This window comes from Paramisgurnus dabryanus, chromosome 12 (genome assembly GCF_030506205.2).
Source record: "Paramisgurnus dabryanus chromosome 12, PD_genome_1.1, whole genome shotgun sequence".
NCBI lineage: Eukaryota > Metazoa > Chordata > Actinopteri > Cypriniformes > Cobitidae > Paramisgurnus > Paramisgurnus dabryanus.
This window is the reverse complement of record NC_133348.1, coordinates 22,845,436-22,854,655: the sequence shown is the minus strand read 5'-3', so window position 1 is coordinate 22,854,655 and position 9,220 is coordinate 22,845,436. Positions and strand designations below refer to the sequence as shown.

The 9,220-nt window shown below is 34.3% G+C and overlaps 1 long non-coding RNA gene across 1 annotated transcript; it reads left to right on the top strand.

The window, feature by feature from the left end:
• The first annotated feature begins 5,280 nt into the window (after positions 1 to 5,280).
• On the top strand, positions 5,281 to 8,423 carry LOC135738987 (uncharacterized). The gene is made up of 5 exons (XR_010528813.2): positions 5,281 to 5,582; positions 7,070 to 7,126; positions 7,266 to 7,329; positions 7,616 to 7,677; positions 7,837 to 8,423. It is a non-coding gene; the product is annotated as an uncharacterized lncRNA (long non-coding RNA).
• Positions 8,424 to 9,220: the final 797 nt, after the last annotated feature.

Genomic DNA, 9,220 nt, shown 5'->3' with positions numbered 1-9,220 from the left:
CTGCAATATGTTTAACATTAATGTCAATTGTATCACGTTCTTTTGGAAACCCAGAAAGATGAAGTGAGATACAGCTGCACTCTGTCAATCTGCCCTGATATGTCTATGGGCCATTGATATGAGAGATGATCAGGGTGTGGAGGCCTCACACAAACAAAACAACATGAGTCTATGTGCATGGCTATTTTGTTATATTGATGTCATATTTCCCAACTGACTTCGCATTTTGTATAAGGCTAAACCCAACACAACTAGACATTATAAAATGACTCAGTTTACATTGAATTGAATCACTTTATTGCATTCACAAGCTTTGGTGAGAAATAAATTTGGTTATTTGATGATAGATTCCCCCTAAAACCACACACTTCCTTACATTCCATAGCCTGAATATTCATATGGGCATATAAGGAAGCATGTCTTCACAAGGGGAAAAACTTCTCACAAAACACATACACATGTTATATGCACGTCATACAGCCGAGAGATAATATTACTGAAGTATATTGCTTTACTTACATGCTTCATGGTAAATATATTAAGTTTGTATATATATATATATATATATATATATACACATGTTTACATATCATTGTCCTAACAAAACAAAACAAAAAGTATATAAATTTACCTTGTTGCTGTTCTTTATGATCCTTCATGCTGTCAAATTTGGCTATGATCTGAATTCGGTGCTGACTGGCGAAGTAGTTGTAAACAAGAAAGTGCAGAGTAGCGAGGACAAGATAAGCACCAGGGAGAAACCCAGGCAAGCAAGAGAGGACTAGCAATCTAACAAAAACAAATTCCTAACTTCTCACATTTAAATAGGCCAGAAGGTCTCTTAGTCGGCCATGTGGTAAGTTTGGTAAATGCAAACTACACTTTCTACCTCTTGATGTAGGAGCCTGATATACAGTAGATCAAAGTTGAGCCAGACACCTCAGGTGAAAATACGGTTTTACCTCTATTTCCTTTGACAGCCCCGCTTCCACCTCTGGGGTGTTAAATCTTCCATTTGCTGTCTCATAAAATGCAAAGTTGTCACCTAGCACATCTATCCAATTTGTATATAGCCTATATTTATCTATAATAGCAACCAATATAAATGCTTTTTTAAACAAAGAAAAACTCACTGGGACATTACAAACAAGCCAATTCTAAAATAATAGGATAGCATCTAAATCAGGACTACATAAACACTGATATTACAATTATTTCAATTTCTTCTACCGAAAGCATTTCCTAACCAGATCTACCAGTAAATAAGCTTTATCTTTCCATCTTTGTTCTTCTCTCGTGTGCTACAGTGTATCGTCCTCTTTGCCTGACTGGTGGATTCTGCCCAGGCATTGCCACGTGCACCCGGCTTTTCAAGCGCTTATAGCCTTCCTTATACTCCCCCCTTTGCCCCTGTGGCCTCCCACCTGTTGGTGTCCTTTTAGAAGCCAGGGTCTCTCCTATGCCTGCTGTCCAACCCAATCAGGGCCGTGACAGGGGAGAGCGAGTTTGTGAAATCACACCTCTCAGCTGTTCACACTCACCTCGAGACACCCTACACCCACATCACCCCTTTTACACCGAATTTCAATGGCTCTTTAAGAGATATATACAGTAAAGAGAAAAGGCAAAGACAGGAACAAGGAGACAAATGTGGTGGATGGGTCACTTCTGTATTCTGGTGGTGGTTTAACAGCTACTGCCAAAACAAGCTAATGTGACTACTGAATCGTGATGTACTGTAGGATGAAAAGATTAGTGATCAATAATGCTTTCATTTATTATTTATTTTTATATAAACGGTAAAACATGATATTAGCAACACGAAAACCCTGTGTTCAGTTCACAAGGAACACACCAAAACCAACACAATCTCCTGCCAATTTAGTGTAAAAAAGTGAAAAGTTGGATAAACTTAAAAAATTACTTCGATTGGTTACACCTAAAAAAAAAAATATTTTTTTCAACTTATACGTTTAAGTGAAAAATAAATTAAGTAAAAAATAAGTTTGTAAAAAGTTTTACAGTGTAACTAGTTTACAATGTAATTAATATATAACTGTTAATATCATTAAAAGATTTGTTGGTTCAACTTAAAAAAGTAAGTTACCTGGTTGCCTAAAATGTTTTCTCTAAATCAACATAAAATATTAGTTAACTCAAAAAGTTAAAAATAATAATAATACATAAATTTTTTTATTAAATTTACAGGTAACCATGCAACTTAATTTTTGCCCTGAACCAACTTTTTTTTTACATTTTACATTTTAGTAGAATCATCCTTCGCCCCAGGGCCTCATTATTGCTTAATTCATACGAATTAGCCACCTTGTCAAATAATTACAAATTCCAGTGAGATCAGGCTGCAAAAAACAAAACAAAAACAAACCAAACAAACAAACAAACAAAAAATGGATATCCTGAAATTCATTATAAGTTGTTTTGGAGAAAGTCATCTGCAAAATGTAAAACAATCTACAGTAAGTGTACTTGATCATATCTCAACAAGATTTGACAATGTTCTTGATTATAACACGGCTGGAATGCTTGATTCTGATTGGCCAGTTGCGACATTTGCATGCTTGTTATTCCCAGATAACAACCGCTTAAAACTAATAACACACGGACCCGGTAACCTGGATGCTGCAATTTTTTTTGACAGGTTCAGTTTAATGTTACACAAAAATTCAATATGTTTTTTATTAACATATATGAAATTATATTTACAAATGATTACACCAAATAGTGTGTTCATGACATTTGAACACATCATCTTATTTTAAAAACTAAAGTAAACCGGTTTTCCTCTGGAAGGTCTACATTTGTTAAAAATGAGCTAATAAAATACAAATCAATAGTGAATGTTCCTTACAATACTTATGAGGTAAATAGCTATGTTATAAAGGGGATAATTTACAGGTAGCTGGATGTTATGCTGAATTAAGCCATTTTAGTGTGATGCAATAATTCATTACATTTATATAGCAGTTTTCTGCAGCATTTTACATATGAAAGGGGGATTCTTCTCAACTACTACAAATGTAGAGCATCCAACTGGATGATGCAACAGCAGCACCAGAACACCCATTACACACCATCTTATTGAAGAGGAGACAGAATGATATCGGCAATTAGTATATTGATTAGTAGGGCAATGGGCAAGTTTGGCCAGGATGCCGGGGCACACCCCTACTCTTTTTCAACAAACATCCTGGTATTTTAAATGACCACAGAGAGTCAGGAGACAAGACATAATACATAATGGACAGGACTGCTTATTCATTCATTCATTCATTCATGTTAAATCCTAAAACATTCTGCTTATTTCCATGTTTGTATAATCCATAATTTAAATGCACCTTCAGAGATTTGGACCCCAAAAATCTATATAATGGCCTTGTATTTAGAGTTCATCAGAAATACTACACAATGGTTGTTACACTACAAAAAATTATTTTCTTACTTAGTATTTGTCTTGTTTTCAGTAGAAATATCTAAAAATTCTTAAATCAAGATGTATTTTCTTGATTAGCTAAATGACCTAAGAAAATAAGTCTACATAGGCTACAATTTAAGTGAATTTGTGCTTAAAACAAGCAAAAATATATGCCAATGGGGTGAGAAAAAAAATCTTAAAATAAGTTTTTCTTAAACACTTAATTTAAGCAAAATTTTCACACCCCATTGCCATATTTTTTTGCTTGTTTTAAGCAAAATTTTACTTAAATTATTTATTTTTTGTCTAAAAACTAGACTTGTTTTCTTAGGTCATTCTGCACATCAAGAAAATACGGCTTGCATTTATGAATTTTTATCTATTTCTACTGAAAACAAGTAAAACAAATAAGTAAAAATGTCATTTTTTGCAGTGTTTCTTTGACTTTGAAGATTAAAGGATCACAATTTTGTTCCACCACTCTTGTCTCTTTAACAAAAGCACTTAACCCCATTTTGTTGCATGATTATCACATCCTAAAAATAGCAGTAAAGTCACTTTAATGACAGCAAAATAGTACATTAATAATTATATCTAATGATTAAGTCAACTTGGAAAACATAAAAGCATTCAGATTCCTTCTTTATGTCGTATCACATCCTTTACTGTAGGTTAGTTTGACAAATTATGTTTCTTTACTACCCCTTTACATCCACATTATTTCAAGCCTACCAAAAGCTCAGACTAATCCAGCTACAGTCTTTCAGAATTATCCCGACCTATTTCTATAGAGGAAATGGACGAGGTCAGAGTACATTTTCCCCTGCAACAAGCACAGCAGTAGCCCTGAAGTCAGCACCTGTGTTCTAAAAGAAGCTCGGGCAACAGGAGATCCAGCCCTATTCACAGAGACCCTAGGCCAGAGACGAGGCTTATTCTGAAACCCAACACCCAACGCCCTTTAAACAGTGTGTGACTGACAGCCACAAATAGCCAGCACAGTCACTTCGATTGGGGATAGCACCATGCATGTTTAACAATTACAGTTACTTGTGTCTGTACATGATGATAATAAATGAAACATTCTCATGTACATTATAGTATGGTCCATTATAACTACAGGGCCTCATCGCCTGTCACTAAAGAGATATTTTCTTTATAAAGATAAGATTTTTCTGTAATATCTATTCATTACGATTGAGATGGACATAAAATTGATGCCCGATTCTATAATTCAATAAATGTTAAACATGAGGAATACTCCATGAACTGTGTATCCAACAGGGTGTGTCATTAATGCATTACGGAAACAATAGGAAACAAGTGTGTACTAGGGTCAACAGTAAAAAAAGCATTGAAGAACGTAAGCTCCAAATCTGATCGGTGGGTTTATATTTAACTCGGATAGTCAAGCTGGGCCCCACAGTGCTAATAACTTTGTTCCTTTCTGTCACTAGCATTTGGCCCACAGCATCCCGGTTTATTCTAAGCGCTCATTGCGCTCTCTTTTTCCGGAGACTGACATATAATTTTTCAGGCAGTGCGATTCAGACAGCTGATTCCCAGTCCTGCTTATAGGGTGAGATACATACCATGAGCACAGATCTTTACGGGCGAGCCATAATTCAACTCTATTCTGGGTTCCACAAATTCTAATAAAACTACACTGCATAGCTAAAATAGTGATATTTTAATAGCATTTTAGAGACAACTACTAAATAGTTTACACAATTCTTGCTACTTCAAACTTCTTATAACTTGTCTCTTGCAGGATCATGAACGAAGGCAAATAAATGTAGATCTCTTGGTTTATTATGCATGTTATAATAAAGCTAATAATAACTATACACTGTTAGATGTCGCTGTAGATTTAGCAGTACATTACTGTAAAAATCCACAGTACTATACTGTATGTGTACATTACAGTACAGTACTGCAGTTCATAATGCATTCTGGGTAAATTTGTTTGAGCGGGAAAATTTTACAGTATATTTTGGTCTTGATGTAACCTTGCTGTAGCCATTGCTGTAATGTGCCAGGTGTACTTGCAATAATCAGAGAAAGTGCGCCAACGTCAAATCACACAGAGGGAGAGAGAGCACAACTCCTGGCTGCAGCTGAAGGAGGACGATTGATTTCTGGCAGTTCGGTAAGTTTGAAATATTTCTGTTTCATGAAAACTTAATTTTTAGTTTAAGAATGTTGTCAATAGTTTGTCACAATATTGTTTTAAACGTGCAATGAGAGAGAAAAACGGTCGCCAACAAAGTTTCAATCTCCCTCAGAAAGTAAGCTTACACACAGATGTCTACCGCTGCTTTAACTCGCTTTACACCTTTTTTTAATGAATATAGGGTTGTTTTAACTAAATTGTGAGGGTTTTGGTGAGTTTATATTGTGTTGAAAGTGTGGTGACAATGAAACTATTTTTAACGAAATGGACAAAGACAACCCGCCAGCGCGGTCTTGCGGTCCCAGCATAATGGTCGTTTATCTCGGCGTTTCATCCGTTCAGTTAGCGTCAGAGAAAAGTATTAAGTTCGACTGTTTGGCAAGGCTGACTCGTGGTTGTAAACAGTCAGGACTTGTCACACCGTACACAGCATACTGTAGTACCGAACTCCTCCACAGAAGTGAAAACAAGAAACCTCATATTTAACTGGATACATGCATCGAACTCATCGCAGCTTTAACTTCTACCAAATATCATTCAGACCTGGGCTCATCTTAATATCAGATGAACGAAAGGGATTGCCGCGCGTATTGTTGTTGTTATTATATTACGGTATATCATCAAAAGCAGAGAATATCTTCTCTAAAGCGTTTTACACGTCCAGTAAGTTGTCCAATACATTTTTATGGCATATTGTTTCCACCACTTCAGATGCATTACACGCTGTATATAAGTTTCCAAAACACATCAAATCAATGCACGAAAAGAGAATGGGCTCCGCATTTACGTACCTTTGTCTTCTCGTCTCTGTCATCTGATCCTTCATCTCTGGATGTAAAATACGGTAGTCCATTATAACATCGTGTAGGAAACTGGCATCACCAGGATTGCTCAGATTTAGGCGATCATGTTTATCTTTAAAGTGAGCAGCTAGCTACTTGTTAAAAAACTTTGCGTGACATAGTGTTACACCGCAGCCGGTCCGGGTAAAACATTAAAGGGACAGTCTTTTTACCTTATCACTCTAAATCGCTATTTTCTGCACTAAACGAGACATTTTCAGAGATTTTCTGTAGACAAGATGTTATAATTAAAAAAAGACTTATTTAGATATTTATATATAATATATAATATAACAACTAATATATATATATATATTTGTTTTACAACTGACTTAACACTTACAGTAATGTTTTATTTGTTAGCATAGCATGATATTAGATTTAAACACTTAATACATTTTTAAATCAATCACTTTGTCTCTGCACAATGAACATTATCAAATATTATTAATGTTGTAAAATATATTGTTCATTGTTAGTTCATATTAGCTAAGGCATTACCAAATGTTAAGGAATAAACTCTTATAGTAAAGTGTTACTAAATTTTCTTTTACCATTTCCTTCACAATGTCTATTTATTTCTATGGCTAACAGATTTTGTAACATTTGTCTTTTTTACAGTCTTACCATTGCTTGTAAGCTGGATTGGGTAAGATGGATCATCTTTAAAGGCACCAGGCAAGTACATGATGTACAGTTACAAGTCATGTATTTTTTCGACTGCAATATTAAATGCTTTCACGTCACATGCAAAATTACACAGGAATGTGGCTGACTTTTTATTTGTAGTTTACATGAGTGTCATTGCACTTTTCAGGAGTTAAGGCAGATGTGGAGGCACAACGGGTGATACCAGACACACACCAAGCACATTATGTTTGGTAAGTTTGCACTTTACCACTACAGTTTCTTTAAATACCCATGTATACACTCATTCACTCATTCACACACAACACTGTAACACGACCATACACAACATGTACACAATTGTCTTAGTTTGCCATGTAGAAATATACAAACAGAAATATTCAGACTTTGGTTATAAGAAATTTAATTTAATAATTGTATTTATTTAGCAGAGGTGTCCCTGGACTTTATTGACAAAAGATTTTGTTTTCAGAATAAAAAGTTGTGTCCAAATCAGTAACAATTGTACTTTCTGTTCAGGACATTCAATCATGACATGATCCAGGTGGATGCTGTCCATTGAGGAAAGAGTTTGTTCAGCGGTAAGTGAATCTTCTGTATTTTAATGTAATTAGGTGTGGAACAGTAGAATAAGAGCAAAAGGTTTCAGAATAGGAGTAAATTCAAGGCTGAGTTTAATTTTTTAAGAATCTTTTTCTATCTTATATTTGTTGACTTAATGTTTATGATATTTCTAACAGGTTTCTGGATAGAATTAATTCCAAAGATGGGAAAAAGTGCACATGCAGACAAGGAGCAAGCAAAAAGACAAGGAACTTGGTGCAGAGAAAAGCTGTGGCCATTAACCCCTGTGAACAGCTTCATGCAGTCCCTGATTGAGTTCGAATGGACTTCTTCAAAGTAAAGGCCACTGTGGTCTGTCTGCCACAGTTTAATTTTTAATTTATTTTTAGTGTTCAATGAAATTCAAGTAGAATATTTAAAACTATGGGCCAGTGTTGTTTTTACCACGGTGAAATGTTACCTTTTAGTCGATGATGGACTTTAAACTGAAAACTTCAAACTATGGAACAGTGTTCTATTTGCCAGAGTTAAATATGTTACAGCAGGGGTCTCCAAACTTGTTTATACTTGTTGATTTTATTTTATGTTACTTGATTATATGTTTATTATTGTTTAAAATCTTGTTTTAAATATGTTTGTTTCAATTAAATGTTTTTTTTAATAAAATTTTGATACAAACATTGCTTGGATTGCCTTTTAATTCATTATGTTTTAATTTAGCATTTTTACCATATTAATAACTATAGATTTAAACCTAAATCTCTAGCTATTTTATATAATATTATTGTATTAACTGTAATAAGTAATAACTAGTATTTATGGGTCAATATAGACATTACAGTAAATTACTGTAAAAATAGACTACTGTAATAAAATATTGTAAAATTACAGTACAGTACTGCTTTGTAACTATACAGTACTAGTTTGTGTACTGTAAAATGGTATTACAGTACAGTACTGTAAAACCAAAATACAGTAACTTACTGGCAACCGTGCTGCCAGTACCGTACTGTAAAAATACAGGGAAATCGTTAACAGTGTAGCATAATGAAGATTCATATGAACAGAAACATTTGTCACCTGAATTTCAGGCTAAAAGCACTGATCAAACAAAAAAATGGTCCCAAGCTGTCACTGGGGCAGTACCCTTTAAAAAGATAATATGTACCATTTAGGTACAGATATGTATTTGGTACTATGCTTTTTGAGGTACTATGCACTATAGCAAAAATGCAGCATTTTTGTCAAATCAACATATATTTTTGTGTTACTTTAACTTAACCAAATTAAGTTAAACAATTTCAACTTGTTTTTGGTTATCAACTTATCACAGGTCAATATTGAAAATAGTATGTTAAATTGTTTTATTCAAGTTATTTTAACGTCATGGTGCATTTTTTACAGTGTCTCTGATGTATTGACTCTGTATAAACTCTGTACGTGCAAAATATACTTTTTGAAAGGATAGTGCAGGGACAGACTATATTTTTGACTATGTCTTTTCTGACATAGAAAGTATGACAAAAGAAGGAAAGGTCACAACTGTAATCTAACAATTCA